Source organism: Saimiri boliviensis, chromosome 1 (assembly GCF_048565385.1).
Source record: "Saimiri boliviensis isolate mSaiBol1 chromosome 1, mSaiBol1.pri, whole genome shotgun sequence".
Lineage (NCBI taxonomy): Eukaryota > Metazoa > Chordata > Mammalia > Primates > Cebidae > Saimiri > Saimiri boliviensis.
In genome coordinates, this window is record NC_133449.1 from 38500087 (window position 1) to 38516515 (window position 16429).

General features: G+C 40.7%; 1 protein-coding gene across 3 annotated transcripts in view; it reads left to right on the forward strand.

Annotated features, from left to right (window-relative positions):
* ARHGEF33 (Rho guanine nucleotide exchange factor 33) overlaps positions 1-16429 on the forward strand; it is a 141903-nt gene that overhangs the window by 15613 nt on the left and 109861 nt on the right. The window lies entirely within an intron of this gene.

The following is a 16429-nucleotide window of genomic DNA, read 5'->3' on the forward strand; positions in this document are numbered from 1 at the left end:
GATGTCTGACACACTTAGGAAAAAAGTCTCATAATTTAAAACATTATTTTTAAACTTCAAAACCCAAAAGTGCTCTTGTAAAATAAAATACAAACATGATTATGACAGAAGAGTTTAAATAAGATTTAAAAGCCCATCCTACCCTGAACCCCATCCCTCTTTCCAATGTTATTAGTTTAGTATAAATCCTTCCATATCTTTCTTTTTGCCCGGTGTACTTTCCATAGTATGGAAAGTACACTGGGCAAAAAGAAAGATATGGAAGGATTTTCACAGTATCACACTTGAATGTATGAAAAGTATCTATATTTTTCACAGTATCATACTTCCTATTTACTTAAATAAAAAAACAGAGGAGGTTGAGTTTACTATATATCTTTACTGGAATAAGCATCTACCTCTAAACAATAACTGAAATGCTCATTCAGCTAACATCAGGCATCTATCTGTAGAGACTCAAAGAATAATAGAATTCACCCACTGTCTCCTAAGGACTCATAATCTAGTGCAGTGGTTTCTAAGTTTATTTTTGAGAGCGTAATTATAGACTCCTTTGAGACTGATGTGAGCTCTGAACTCTTTCCTGAGAAGAAAATGAACCTATAAAATTTTGCCTGTAATTTAGAGGATTCCTGGAAACCTTGAGAGTATTGGACCCCAATCTTGTAGAAGTGAGACTTTTAAATTTATAGTTTGATAGAAATACTATAATGGAAGTGTAGACAAGATGCGACCACAGCACAGACAAACAAGGTTTAACTCTCCTGGGACATATCAAGAAAGACAGGGGAAAATGACATTTGCACAAAATATTGAAGGGCACTAGGAGTTTGACAGCTAGCCTGGTGCAGGGGAAGACTGTCCACTGATGGAACAGCCCCAGAGGCTAGAGTGGATGGGGAAACATGATTGTCTTCGTGATAGGAACCCAGTGTGTGTATGGAGGTGACTAAAGATGAGTCTGCAGAGCTGGGCAGAAGCCAGAGCACAAAGGGGTTTGTCTGTTGGGTTAGGGCATTTGAACTTTAGGAGTCACAGAAGAATTTTGATAAAGACTTTCAGAGGTGGCAAAAAGTCTGTATTAGTGCATGTCTAAATAAATCATCATAGGAATAATGATTTGGATGATGGAATAAAATATAAAAAGTAGATAAGATCATTTAATTCTGATTTTGGAGGGGATTATTGACTAATGACATATTATTTAAAAGTTATATTGTTAAAATCAAATAGAATTGCTTGGAAAGCCATTACTTTTATAAAGAAAGTTGGGAGAATAAAGTTCTGAAACTGTATTTATAAGATAGAAGGGTGAGGCCAGGCACGGTGGCTCAAGCCTGTAATCCCAGCACTTTGGGAGGCCGAGGCAGGTGGATCACAAGGTCAATAAATCGAGACCATCCTGATCAACATGGTGAAACCCCATCTTTACTAAAAATAAAAAAAAAAAATTAGCTGGGCATGGTGGCGTATGCCTGTAATCTCAGCTACTCAGGAGGCTGAGGCAGGAGAATTGCCTGAACCCAGGAGGCGGAGGTTGCGGTGAGCCGAGATCACGCCATTGCACTCTAGCCTGGGTAACAAGAGCAAAACTCCGTCTCAAAAAAAAAAAAAAGACAAAAGGGTGATTGTCAAACACAAAATTTGGGTGCACATTGACTCCTGGGCTACAGGAAGTTCCATGCACAGTCAAGCTAGTGTCAGTCACTCAAGGTGGGTCATTCACTCCTGATTCAGTCACTGTCATGCCCTCTGCTGTCTTCCAGGAGCTCCAGAGGGGCCTTCCTATTGACCCTTCCACCTACAATGAGCAGGAAAAGAGAAAGAGGGTACAGTGGTTCAGGTTTTTAACATCTCTACATTAAGTGTGTATTGCTTTTATGATTAAGATTTTAAAGTAATGTAGTGTAAAGCAAGGCTTACAAATAACATCATAGCTGGTTTATTTCTATTTGGCTGTACTTTACCTAATATACTTAAAAAAAGGAAAATATTAGTCTTAAGTCCTACTTCTTGGCAGTGGCTTCAAAAAGTCTCAAGGACATTTCACTTGATAAATACTTATTATTTATTATTCATTTAATTTTTTAACTTATCAGATACTGTAAAGACTTGGAAGAGTAAACTATGCATATATTGCATATGCTACTTTACATGTATAATGTATCCTATAAATATTTTTTTTAAATACAAAGAATCATTTGGTCTTTGCCAAAGGGTAGTGCTCTGAAAGATTTCTCAGGCATGTTTAAATAGTGAACTTTCCTAAACCAAAATTTACAATTTAGGTGAAATAGCATTATTTTTCCAGCTTGCCTTTTCCAACTCATTAATTTTTTTTAAATGGGTCTTCTTGCTATTAATATGAACAAATAAAGTTCTGTGGGGTTTTTTAGGAAGAGAAATAATTAATCATAAACATCTCCTGGAATTAAATTCAACTCAGACTTGTGCTGAGTGCCCACTGCAAATAATCCTCACGTCAGAGGAATGTGAACAAATGATTTAAATGTAGTTACGTTAAAATTCAAGCTAATTTTGCACTCCCCTCTATAAAATATCTGAGAATTAAAAATGTTTGATAATTTTTTAAATTGCTGAAAATTAAGTAAAATTGCTACTATAAAGAGTAAAATTGCTATTGTGAGGAGATATGCCCCGTTTATCCTGAGGCTTCAAGTCCAGCACTCTAGGATCGTAAGATATTATGCTCAGAGAAATAAGCGAGGCACCAAACAGCAAATATGAGATGAGCTCACTTATATGTGGAATCTAAATAGTCAAGATCATAGAAGTGGAGAGTAGAACGAGGCTGGGGGTGGATAAGTGAGGGGGTGGAATGGAGACATGTTGGTCAAAGGGTACAAATTTCAGTAAGGCAGGAGGAATACGTTTTTGAGATCTATTGCATAGCAGGCTGACTTTAGTTAACATATTGTAGATTTCATAAATTTGAAATGTTCTCACCACAACAATGACAAGTATGTGAGGTGACAGGTAGGCTAATTAGCTTGAGTTACTCATTCTACATTGTATACACCTATCATAACATTGCACTACACTTCTTAAATAAATACAATTATAATTTGTGAATTAAAAAAAGAAATTTTAAAAAAGAATTATTACCTTCCAGGTTCAATGGATATGAATAAGAAATGGTCAGCTGGAGCCGGGCGCGGTGGCTCACGCCTGTAATCCCAGCACTTTGGGAGGCCGAGGCAGGTGGATCACGAGGTCAAGAGATCGAGACCATCCTGATCAACATGGTGAAACCCTGTCTCTACTAAAAATACAAAAAGTTAGCTGGGCATGGTGGCGCATGCCTATAATCCCAGCTACTCAGGAGGCTGAGGCAGGAGAATTGCCTGAACCCAGGAGGCGGAGGTTGTGGTGAGCCGAGATTGCACCATTGCACTCCAGCCTGGGTAACAAGAGCGAAACTCCGTCTCAAAAAAAAAATTAAAAAAAAGAAAGAAATGGTCAGCTGGGCACAGTGGGTCACGACTGTAATCCTAGCATTTTGGAAAGCTGATGGGAGAGGATTGCTTGAGGCCAAGGAGTTCAAGACCAGCCTGGGCAAGAAAGCGAGACCTTACCTTCACAAAAAATAATTTAAAATTAGTCTGGTATGGAGGCACGCACCTGTAGTCCCAGCTACTTGGGAGGCTGAGGTAGGAAGGTTGCTTGAGCCCAGGAGATCGAGGCTGCAGTGAGCTAGGATTATACACTCGCTCTAGTTTGGGCAACAGAACAAGATCCCATCTCTAAAATAAATAAGTAAATACACAGAGACTATTGCCTAAAATTCCTGGCAGGAAGAAACACTAATAATGCTGTCTGAGAATGTGGTAGAACAGGGATTGATTGATTATGACTTAGAGGATAGGGGCAAGCTTCATAGAGAAAGAGGTGCTTGAACTGAGCCCCGAAGGATAAAAAGTATTTCATTAGATAAAGAAAGATGTTTGAGGAACGGAGGATAGGAGGAACAAAGCCACAGCAGCATGAAAGTGTTTGGTGAAAGGCATGAACTGAGATCATCTACCCATGTATATGCATATTCTAACTACTATAAAGTTTTATTTGAATTACTCTGAAATAGAGGAACAAACCAAGTAACTTCAGCTAGTCCAGTCACGAGCTGTTACAAGTAGCAAAATCATATCAACCAGTGTCTAATTGTCCACAGGGGCACACCTTGAGCTCCATCCAGACAACCTCTCAAGACTCTGATTAGAGGAGCAGTCCCACAGGATATGGGGAGGTAGTGATTTGCAGAGCCGATGAGCTGGAGTTAGTGAGATGGTGTTTCTGAGATTTAAGATTAAGGTCCCACAGACAGAGCTGAGTCAAGATACCGCAGGCAGGCTAAAAATCTGGCACTTGCTTAAACAGATTTTCTTTCAATATCTCACACTTAAATGAGGAGAGGGTGACCTTTTCCTGGAGGAAATGTGGAAGAGGAGGCTCCCAAGAGCAGTACTCAGTTTCCTATTCAGGATCAATAACAGTTCAGCTCTGGCTTCACAGTGGCTATACCACTCAACAAAACAAAAATCCTGCAAGAAAACCAGACTCAGCCTTCTTTGAAGGCTTTTTGGTGACCATGTGTTGCTACTCAAGCCTGCATTTAGGATACCCCATTCTTACCCCCCCCCGCCCCCACACACCCCTATCAGAAGGAAGCATTCATTTCAATCACACAAGAGTCTTTCCTTAAGAGAACTCCTGATAAATCTAGTTTTCTCCTTGTCACATTTCCAGGGATGTTTTAGCACCTCTGATAGATTGGTGCAGGGGCAGCCCCTTCATCCAGCTCTAACCCCATATTTAGGCCCAGTGATGCCAAGCAGCTGGTTGCTGGTGGGCTCCCTTCCTACCCACTCCTGGGCTGAGGCTGTGGATGGAGGGCTCCATTCTGATGGCTGCAGCAGTAACCAGCTCCCTGGTGGGGCTCATTTCTGAGCTCCGTGCTTCAGACCTTGGAAGCTAACACATCCCTATCCTGAAAGACCTTTACATCTGGACTCCTCAGGAGACCTCCACATTTGCTTCTTCTCTTATCTCTACTGATCTCAGGCTAAAGCTGAGTTTCCAAACTGCAAAGCATAGCAATAATCAGCACTAGAGACTTAACGGTCATTCCAGAGACTGGGCTAGCAGACTCAGATAGGGGGAGTAATTTTCCCAAGGTCAACCAGCTATTTAAATCATGGACTTGGGATTTGAATCCACATCTTTCAGACATCAAACTCAAATTCTCCATTTCTACTCCCTATTAACAACTAGCATGGCTCTCGCTATTGCTCTCAACTGGCTGAAGTATGAGCTGAGAACAGATTAAAGAGTGTTTTAAAAAATCTCTCAAGATTAAAACGAACAGAGTCATAATGTTGATGACAGGCAATGAGGTTGATATATCTGGGCAAGGTGTCTAACTTGACAGCAATTTGATACCACTGACTTCTGAGTCCTGCCTCACTGAAATTAAAGACATTTTATCCAATTCCATAATCACCATATATGTATAAGAACTTGGGACTCTCTAGTGAATCATTTTATTTTTCTCTGTCAAAACAAGACCTTATAACTTAGCCAAGTCACTTGTCTTCTCTGGACTTCATTTTCCGTGTTTGTAAAGTGACGGGACTGACCTCTGAATACTCTTTCCATTTGATTTTCTTTACCACTCTACATTGATTCCTTAGTTGATATGGCAAGTAGTTGTGGTGGGTGCTGTTTTGTTTCATTTGGTCTTTCTGAACTATGAGATTGGTTTATTCATTTATTCAACACCTATTTATTTAAGGCCTATTCTGTGCTAGACCTTGGTTTAGGTCTTGGAGAATACAGAGTGAACAAAAATGTCCAAGCCCTCATGAGCTGATAAGCCAAGACGGTCAATGAGCAAATAAATATATAACATTATCATTTGATTGGTAAATGTTGTGGAGAAAAATAAAGCAGTGAAAGGGAGATCGGGCATAGAGGCTGGGACTCCTTTCTTTCATGTATCGGTCAAAGAAGGCCTTTCTAATAAAGTGACATTTAAGCAGAGACCTTAGATCTTTTTTTATCCTTGATGTGGGGTAGTAGGATATTGTAAAGTTGAGAAGACTTTGAAGTTGCCAAGAGACAGGGCAGAAATAGGCTTTGGTAGAGATAAATCACAGCTTGAGATTCAACCTAGCTCTTCCTCCTCATATGCCTTACGGCCCAGGATTTTTACAAATGAGCTTCTCTCTGCTTCTATGATTCCAGACAGTCTATTTTAACATTTTAATGACTTTTCAAATGTATTGCATCTAATTCATTTAATTTCTACCAATGGGCAATTAACAGTACATAAAAAAAAAAAACTATGAAAACTGAATTTACAGGATTTTAAGAAGCAGGGATCTGTTCTGCATGTGAATTTTACATCCAGATTTATACTACAGGCTAAAGGAAGGACCTACACTAAAAAATGTGTGGGAAGGAGTTAAAGATGCAAGGACTAGGCTGGAAATACTATTTTCAAAGGGATACATTTCTTTTTTTAGATTTATTATGCATCTAGTGGCTCATGATTCAAAGCCCATCATATAATTTGGTTTGGAGACAGGAACATCCAGGAGCAGATGAATGGCAGACACTAGGGGCCAAAGGCAAGCTCTGGAGAGGTGTTAAGAGGAAAGGAGTGGGCAGACAACAGGCAGTAAGGATTCTAAGGTGCATTCCAAAGTGGGTGAAGGAAGAAAAGGATTGAGTTTGCTTTTCAATCCAAAACACTAGAATCTAATGTATGTAACAAGGGCTAAGCTGTTGCAGATCATCCTATTTTATGACCCTGTAACTCTGAAAATGCCATGTAGAGCCTAACTAGAACATTAAATCCCTTTGTTCCACTCTCCCAGTCTGTATTTCCTTCTATCAGTCATTTCTCCCTTAGTCTTTACATCCATGATTTTTAGATTCGAGAATACCTTATCAATTAATCATTAATAATTGATTGAGGGGGATTGTGTGCTGAGGAGTTACCACTGTCAGTGTTGAGGACAGTTTAGTGTCTTTGTCAATAAACCTTTATTGAACTTCTACTCTATGTTAGAATATATCCTATGTACAGGGATAATAGAGGTGGAAAAAATAGCCTCTTTTCTCAAAGGAGTTTACAATTAACTTAGAAAATGAGATTATTTACATAAGATGAATAACAGTAGAAAAATTTGTTTTGACTCCTATTGAGTTCTACAGTTATCCCAAGAAAGGAAGGATGATTTTCTGTTGGATTGAAGGGTTCAAGTTCCAGAAAGGGAATGGGCCTGCATTAGACTTTGGAGAATGAGCAAAGATTTGTCCATTAAAGTGGGGTGAGCAGGGCAGACCAGACAGCAGGGAGGAGAGACAAAATAGGAAATGCAAGTGGTGAACCAGGCTGAGGTGGCTGGCAGACCTCCTACGCATCAGAAATGAGGTTGGAGGGCCGGCCCCGGGACATTGTGGAGGACCTTGAGATCTCCATTTTATTTTATGAAGAAGAAAAATACGGGCCAGGTGCAGTGGCTCATGCCTGTAATCCCAGCACTTTGGGCAGCTGAGGCAGGCAGATTACCTGAAGTCAGGAGTTCGAGACCAGCCCGGCCAACATGGCAAAATCCCATCTCTACTAAAAATACAAGAATTAGTTGGGTGTGGTGATTGATGCCTGTAATCCCAGCTACTCGGGAGGCTGAGGCAGAGAGAATTGCTTGAACCTGGGAGGCAGAGGTTACAGTGAGCTGAAATTGCACCACTACACACCAGCCTGGGAGACAGAGCGAGACTCTGTATCAAAAAACAAACAAACAAAAAACCCCTATTGCAGTTTTTGAGCAGAAGCAAAAGATCATCTAAGTGACATTTAAAGGAAAACAATCTAGTAGCAGTGAAGAGGATGGATGAACTAATTAGGATGCTCCTAGAGATGTTTAGGCACGAAGCAGTCAAGGCTGACCAAAGAGGTGACAATGAAAAGCAAAGGAGAAAATAAAAAAACTTACAAAGTAAGACTCATAAGGATTTTGCAACTAGTGGATTTGAATAAGGATTTCACGACGTGAATTTTAGGATGAGAGGCGATTATTCTGCAGTCTTGAGCCTGGGTCAGTGGCGGTGCTGGTGACAGAGCTAGGGGAACCTGAAGGGAGAGACTGGAAAGGTTAAAGTTACCAATGTGATCTAAACAGATGGAGTTTGAGGTGACCAGGGAACAGCCCAGTGGCAATACTCGATGGAGAGAAATATATGGGTGACCAGGGATATTCATTTAGCAGAAAAAAAGAAGGGAAAAAAAAGCCAGTTTGTTTCCTTTCCTTAAAGACAGATAAAACTGCATAGTGAAAATATTATGGATTCAGAAATGATGAACTGTTTAGCATAATTTCAGTTTGGAGTAAGGTGGTGATTTGTTTAGATTAAACAAAAGAACAGTTATAGAAGGCTCTAGGGGCTGGAGGGCTAGGGAAGGGAGGCCATTGGTTGTGATATCACCATGTTACCACACTGCTGAGTGATATTTGGAACTACGCTGTTATATTTTAGCCTCAGCATTTTAGAGCTACCAGGACTTTGAAAGCCCCCTCATACTACAGATGAGGAAATGGAAGCCCAGAGAGGGTACCTGGCTTTCCTAAAGCCCCACAGTAAGAAGTCATGACGGGTTAGATCTCAGTCTAGTACTCTTCCGTTCCCAGACTGTATGAGCCAGCAGGTGACCTGTCTTCCTGACTTTTTGAGGAACCCTTTTATTTAGTTCTACAGTGAGAAGCCTGATGAAAATGTTCATAGATTGCATTATCAAAAATCAAAATGGAAGACCCTCTGAGGAGCATTAAAGGCAGGAAGTGGTGTGGGGCAGCATGTATGTGCCCTGTTAGATCAACTTGTCTTCAGGTAAAGGAATCATTTTCCAGTAACATCAGAGAGAGATGAAATGAGCATAATCTACACAGGGGCTGACTTCCTTGTGGCATGCTTAAGCAGCCCTAGAATAGATTTCAACTGAGGTTGTTTAGTGTCTTCCCTTAAATACCTTTAAAAATGCTGAAGAGGCCGGGCGCGGTGGCTCAAGCCTGTAATCCCAGCACTTTGGGAGGCCGAGGCGGGTGGATCACGAGGTCAAGAGATCGAGACCATCCTGGTCAACATGGTGAAACCCTGTCTCTACTAAAAATACAAAAAAAATTAGCTGGGCATGGTGACACATGCCTGTAATCCCAGCTACTCAGGAGGCTGAGGCAAGAGAATTGCTTGAACTCAGGAGGCGGAGGTTGCGGTGAGCCGAGATCGTGCCATTGCACTCCAGCCTGGGTAACAAGAGCGAAACTCCGTCTCAAAAAAAAAAAAAAAAAAATGCTGAAGTAATCCCAACACTTTGGGAGGCCAGGTGGGCAAATCGCTTGAGCCCAAGAGTTTGAGATCAGGGCAACATGACCTGGAAACAGGTGAAACTCCATGGTGAAACTCTGTCTCTGCAAAAAAGAACCCAGGAGGCACAGGTTGCAGTGAGCCAAGATTGTGCCACTGAACTCCAGCCTGGGTGACAGAGCAAGACTCTGTCTAAAAAAAAAAAAAAAAAAAAATCTGAAGAACAGGATTGCTATTAACTATATGGGACAAAGGAGAAGTATGTAATTCAGTTTGGAGGCAGGGGGATGGAACACTTCTCTTCTATTTTTTATTAACTTATTCCTGTCCCAACTTGTTCCAAACAAAGAAATTGAAATAATACAATACTAGATTGAGGAATCAGAAAATAGCTTCTTAGCAAAACCTGCCCCGGTGTGTTCTGGTTTCCTTATGGAATGTCTCTAGCCCTTTTCTCCTTGTTCTAAACTTTTCAGATATGGTAAAAATGTGCTCATTGGTGGGGTTCAGTATGCTTTAGCTATAGGGAGGGCACGTATGAAATAAGCTGAAATTTAAAAGAAATAATCAAACTAATGATGAAATTACACTTGTCATTGGTCAACAAAAATGTTGACTCTTTCCCGTATCTAGGCTTCTGCTGCTGGGCTCTGTGATAATAATGGGTTATAAGGTGAGACTTGGCCAAGTGCATTGGCTCATGCCTGTAATAATCCCAGGACTTTGGGTGGCCAAGGTGGGAGGATCGCTTGAGCACAGGAGCTCGAGACCAGCCTGGGCAACATGGTGAAACCCTGTCTCTACAAAACAGAAACAAAAACAAAAATAAAAATGGGCTGGGTGTGGTGGTGCACTCCCGTAGTCTCAGCTACTTGGGCAGCTGAAGTGGGAAGAGCCGGGGAGGTCAAGGCTTGAGTGAACCATGACTACACCATGCCTTGGTGACAGAGTAAGACCCTCTGTCTTAAAAAAAAGATGATCCTTGGGTTAGGTGAGGAGAGATGACAGATGACAGTTGAGGAGAATGGCCAAGGCAGGCTTCTTGAGGGTTGCCCCAAGACATGAGCTGCCCTTTGAGGGCTAAGCAGGACTTGGTTGGCAGGGAGCAGAGGACTGTAGGGCCAAAATCTCCAGATAGGCCTGTAAGTGGACTAGTTCTGTAGGGGGACATACTGTGGCTTTAGTACCCAGAGACCACTGCTGACCCTTGTCAAGTATGCATGGGCTGTGGGCTATTTTTCTAACTGAGGTCATTGATTTTCAATGTTTCACTATGATTTCCAACTTTTGAAGGCTTTGCTCCCTGGGAGTTTTTGTTCACTGAGCAGTAGTGGGAAATTACAGTCATTCTGAAGACTGGATTGTACTCTTTTTCTCCTTCCTAGCTGTTCTGAAAGTGCCAAAGGCAGCTCCAAATTGAATGTCATTTCATCTGAACTATGAAAAAAATTCTCCCAGGAGGGGCAGCAGTAACCTGGTTTCCCCTCTCACCTAAATTAAGCTTTGGTGACTGATGATCCATTTCACAAGGTACTACTAACTCAGCCACCTGGTTCAGATCTTGGGAGTCCTGGAACTGCCTCTGCTTTAGCAGAAGGAACATTTCCTGAGGACTAAAGTTTTTCCATGTTAATATACTCCTCTGCAAATCAGAGCCATCTCTAGGACTGGAGGGAGTTGTCTCTGGAGCCCAGGGTTCTTTCCCTCCAGCATTTCCCAGGAGAGCACTCTTGTCCTTCTTTGTCTTTCCTTCCTGTTAATCGGGACTTACTTAGTGAATGTATAGTGACAGACACTTTTTTGTCTTTTTAAGTAGGTATTTACTGGGGCTCTCTGCCTCTTGCACAGTGTCTCCGGGAGGCTTTTTTTTTTTTTTTTTTTCCGAGGCGGGATTTCACTCTGTCATACAGGCTGGAGTGCAGTGGGACAGTCATTACTCACTGCAGCCTTGACCTCGTGAGCTCAAGCAATCCTCCCACCTCAACCTCTCAAGTAGTTGGGACTGCAGGTACATGCCAACATGCCCAGTTAAATAAATAAATAAAACTTTTTGTAAAGGTGGGGTCTCACTATGTTGCCCAGACTGGTCTTGAACTACTGGGCTCAAGTGGTCCTCTTGCCTCAGCTTCTCCAAGTGCTGAGATTTATAGGTTTGAACACCGTGCTTGGCCTCCAGGAGGCTTTTAACTTACACTCAGATGAATCCAGGGAGAGAATGTGTTTGACAGATTGAGTTAAAGAGAGTCAAATCAGGATAAGATAAGAGACGTAGCACGTTTTCCCTGACCAGATGCAGAGACTGGGAGACATTCAGTCTCACAAAATCTGGTTCTGAGACATTTAAGTATGTATGCCAAGCATAAAAATGAGTCAGAAGAGCCCTGGAAGTGACTTTCAGCCCTGATCTGAAACTTTTAGTAAGTTTTCATGTTTTCAATGAGGCTTTTTTTTTTTTTTTTTTGAGACAGAGTTTCGCTCTTGTTACCCAGTCTGGAGTGCAATGGCACGATCTCGGCTCACCGCAACCTCCGCCTCCTGGGTTCAAGCAATTCTCCTGCCTCAGCCTCCTGAGTAGCTGGGATTACAGGCGTGCGCCACCATGCCCAGCTAATTTTCTGTATTTTTAGTAGAGACGGGGTTTCACCATGTTGACCAGGATGGTCTCCATCTCTTGACCTCGTGATCCACCCGCCTCAGCCTCTCAAAGTGCTGGGATTACAGGCTTGAGCCACCGCGCCCAGCCTAATGAGGCATTTCTAAACTTAAAATAATCTCTGGCCAGTGGTTGGTTTTGTGTGTGTGATAGCATGCTCATATTCTTTTTTTCCTGATTGATGTAGACACATAGTAACTCTACCAATTTACTTTCTCTTGACTGATCTTAGGTGAACAATGACAAAAATTAACCTGCCAGTGGAGTGAGGATGGAAGGATCTTTGTTATTTCATTTCTGAGCCTTCTGTGCTCCCGAACTATGGATCTGTTCTCTATGCTTTGCTCCTGTTCTCACTGGCTCTGGTCACTTTGGGGCCGCTGGCAGTGATGCACATCACTACAGTTCGTTTTAGGGTGGGACCATTCACTAGGAGAGCTTGCTTTCTCTTGGTTTTTCAAGCCAGGGAGTGGGAACAAGGGGATATGTTTCTGCCAGTGAAACTTTGCTTGTTAAAATAAAACAGGGCTTTTTTGCTAATAAAAATTATCTTCAGGCCAAACTCTTTATATTTACCACTTTTTATTGTTGATGTGAAGGAGGTTATAGTTAAAGTATGTTTCTCTGGTAGTCTATTGCATGAGAATTCAGGTCACTTCAAACATTTGTTGAGAGTATGTTGAGAATGGTGCCAGGAGCTGGAGACAGAAAGATGAATAGAACTCCCTGTGTGCTCTTTAGTTGCTCACAGTCTGGGGAGGGACAGCCATGCAGGCAGTTAACTGAGAAGGAGTGATGGCCTTGTGACCTAGTTCAGTGGCAGGAGCCACCCTGTTTCTAGCAGCCCATATTTGAGAAGGGGTCACGGAAGAGGCTGACTTGTGCACCAACGACCATTTTCAAAATAAGGCCACTTACTGTTTGAGATGTCTGGTGACAGAGTCCTATTTTAATTCTTTTATTTATTTTAATTTTTTTGAGCCTAGTTCTTACTCTGCCACTCAGGCTGGAGTGCAGTGGCTCTATCATGGCTCACTGCAGCCTTGACTTCCTGGGTTCAGGTGATTCTTCTACCTCAGTCTTCTGAGTGGCTGGAATTACAGGAGTGCACCAACACGACTGGCTTTTTTTTTTTTTTTTTTTTTTTTTTTTTTTTTGTAAAGACAGGGTTTTGCCATGTTGCCCGGCCTGGTCTAAAACTTCTGGGCTGAAGCAAACTACCTGCCTTGGCCTCCCAAAATTCTGGGATTATAGGCATGAGTCAAGGCGCCACACTCCTATTTTAATTTTAATTCTTTAATTTATTGGCTTTGCCACTTTAAACTGCTATGTATTCGAGGATGATTTTGTTTGGTTGTGGGCATAAAAAGCTACATTTTCGTTGAGGTATCCTAGTTTTAAACACTTGTGTATCTACATATTGTGAGAATTGTCTTATCTCCTTACCACTTTGCTTCTAGGGTCACACTGTACTCTTTGTTTTGTTGCGTTACATTGATTAATTAATTCTATTAATTGTTTCATAAGCATTAAGCCATCTTTAATTTTAGAACAAACTTTGCTGATCATAGTATTATATTTTTATTTTCTGGCATTTTATTTAGACTATGTTTATTTATTTATTTATTTATCTATTTATGTGATAGTATGCTGAACCATTTCTTATTGGAGAGTAGATATTTGACCTTACCTTTAAATATTTTCTACAGATACTTGTTCTGCATTAAAACATTTCTAGTGTTTTAAAAACAAATTTCAGTAATGTATGTTTTCCTAGAAAATTATTAATCTCACCTAGCTTTTAGAAATCATTGGCCACACACTTTGGGAGGCCGAGGTGGGTGGATCACAGGGTCAACAGATCGAGACCATCCCGGTCAACGTGGTGAAACCCCGTCTCTACTAAAAATACAAAAAAAAAATTAGCTGGGCATGGTGGCACATGCCTGTAGTCCCAGCTACTCAGGAGGCTGAGGCAGGAGAATTGCCTGAACCCAGGAGGCAGAGGTTTCGGTGAGCCGAGATCACGCCATTGCACTCCAGTCTGAGTAACAAGAGTGAAACTCCGTCTCAAAAAAAAAAAAAAAGAAAAGAAAAGAAAAGAAAAGAAAAGAAATAATTAGTCACAAATTGCATATCGAATTTTACAAATAATATTTCATGTTCTCTGAATTGGTGGCTACATCCCTCTTTTTAATCTGACTTAGTATTATTTCCCTTTCTCTCAATCTCTTTCATCAGACCTGCCAAAACTTTTTTCCTTGTATCCATCCATCCAACCTGTTTATTCAGATAGCCATCAGAGTCCACATGATACCTTTTTAAAAATGACAATGGTACCTTAAAGTGGTACTTTAAATTACAGTGCTTTGGAATACTGTGACATGAAGCAGTTTATTTAGAGAATCATAGAAAGACTACTCGTCTTACTTGAAGCGACTTCTGGTGTTACTTTTGGCAAATAATTTGTATGAGCTATGGCTTCTTTGGGTATAAAATGAATGGAACATGTGTTTGGCCTACTGCACAGCATTGCTGTAGTGATCAAGTGAGATAACGTACATGAGAGTGCTTTGAAAACTACAAAACATGAACAAACAAAGTGTTACTGTCACAAAATAATGCTGCTTTTAGGCTGTATAGAAAAAAACAAGCAAATAGCCCTTTTCATAACCTTGAAAGCATTTTTTCTACATCACAGAGATCATATATATAGACTCTCTTCTTGAAAATGGTTGCAGGATTTGTCCTGATGAATTATTTTAGTTTCAGGGGAAAGTATTTCCTCATCACCCTCCCCCCAGCATAAAAAGTTCTCATTCTACTAAATTAGAAATGTGCACTAAAGACCTGTTCAATAAAGGACACTGAAATGGAAATTAACTCAAGTCTGCTTTCAATTAATTTCAATTCCCCAAAGTGTAAAACTTTCCTTTTCTGTCACAGCAGTAATTGGAAAGTAATAGAAAATCCTCAGTTTTTGTAGTCTTATGTGTGTATGTGGGGAGGAGGGTACACATTCTAGGTCAGTCTCGGGGAGGGTCAGGAGACTTTTCAGTATTCTTTAGGTTTCTGTTAACTTATTATTTTAAAATTTTTTCTGAATTAATTTAGAAAAATTTCTTAAATAATAAGTTAACAGAAACCGAAAGAATACTGAAAAGTTTGGCTATAACTTCTTATTGTTTCAACATTCTTATTTCTCTATATAAATAATTTTAGAACCCTTGCTTTTAAACAGTGGAAACTAATCTTCAAAGGAAATCCTTCCCTGCTAGACACTGTGGCTCATTCCTATAATCCCAGCACTTTGAGAGGCCGAGGTGGGAGGATCACTTGAGCCCAGGAGGTTGAGGCTACAGTGAGCCATGAACGTGCGACTATACTTCAGCCTGGGTGACAGAGTGACACCCTGTCTCAAAAAAAAAAAAAAAAAAAAATTAAAAAAGGGAAATCCTTCCCAAAAGCTGTAGTATGTGAACCAGACAAGAACAGAGAGACTCTGGTTGAAGCGGGTAAGAAGAGGGACCCAGAACCCCATCAGCTTGGTGGCTTCCTCTCTGCATTCAAGACAGACTGGAGGATGACTGAGGGCTTCGAAAAATATAACCTGAAAACCACTGCTTTATATCATGATCAGGCATGACATAGAGACCAAAAGGCTCTTTCTAAAAACTTAATATTTTCCCGAGGGTCTACCAAGGCCTGAATGGGTGTTTATAGGGGTTAGCACTGCAACCATAGAGATGGAAAGAATGGAGGAAGGTTGGGGGGGAATAGGAGCCACATTAACTTGGTGAGAGGCATGTGGCAGCATCTGATGGTTATTTATTCAAAGGTAGGCAGTGACTCGAGGGCTAGCAATGGCAGAGTGAGGAATTACTAGGCTCAGGGTGAGGGATTCCCAGTATGAAATGAAGAGCAGACTACAAGTGAGATCTCAAAGGGACTTTCATAATCATATCAAGGCTTTTTCCAGAATAAGTCATATTACCTTTCTATATAATCCTGTTACTATGCTCCCTTTTAAAATGTACTCTTTAATACATATTATTCATTATCACAGCTGTTCTTGTCAACCTAGAAGTTTTCTTCTGTAAACTTAGCTTAAGAAAAAAACGTCCTAAATATGAAGAAAAGGGACTCTATTTCTTTTTATATTCATTTATTATAGTAAAAACCAGAAAACTTCCCTAGTAATTGGGGGAGGGAAAGAAAACGATGACAAATTTTCTTAAGCAACTATTTCTTAGTCACTAAATACAATGATTTTGAAACTATTTGGAGAAAGCCAGAAGTAATAAATAAAAGAACCAGTTCTGAAATTGTATGAACCTGCCTGAATTACAATTCTGGCTCCCTGTGCCATGATCCTGGCATATTATTACC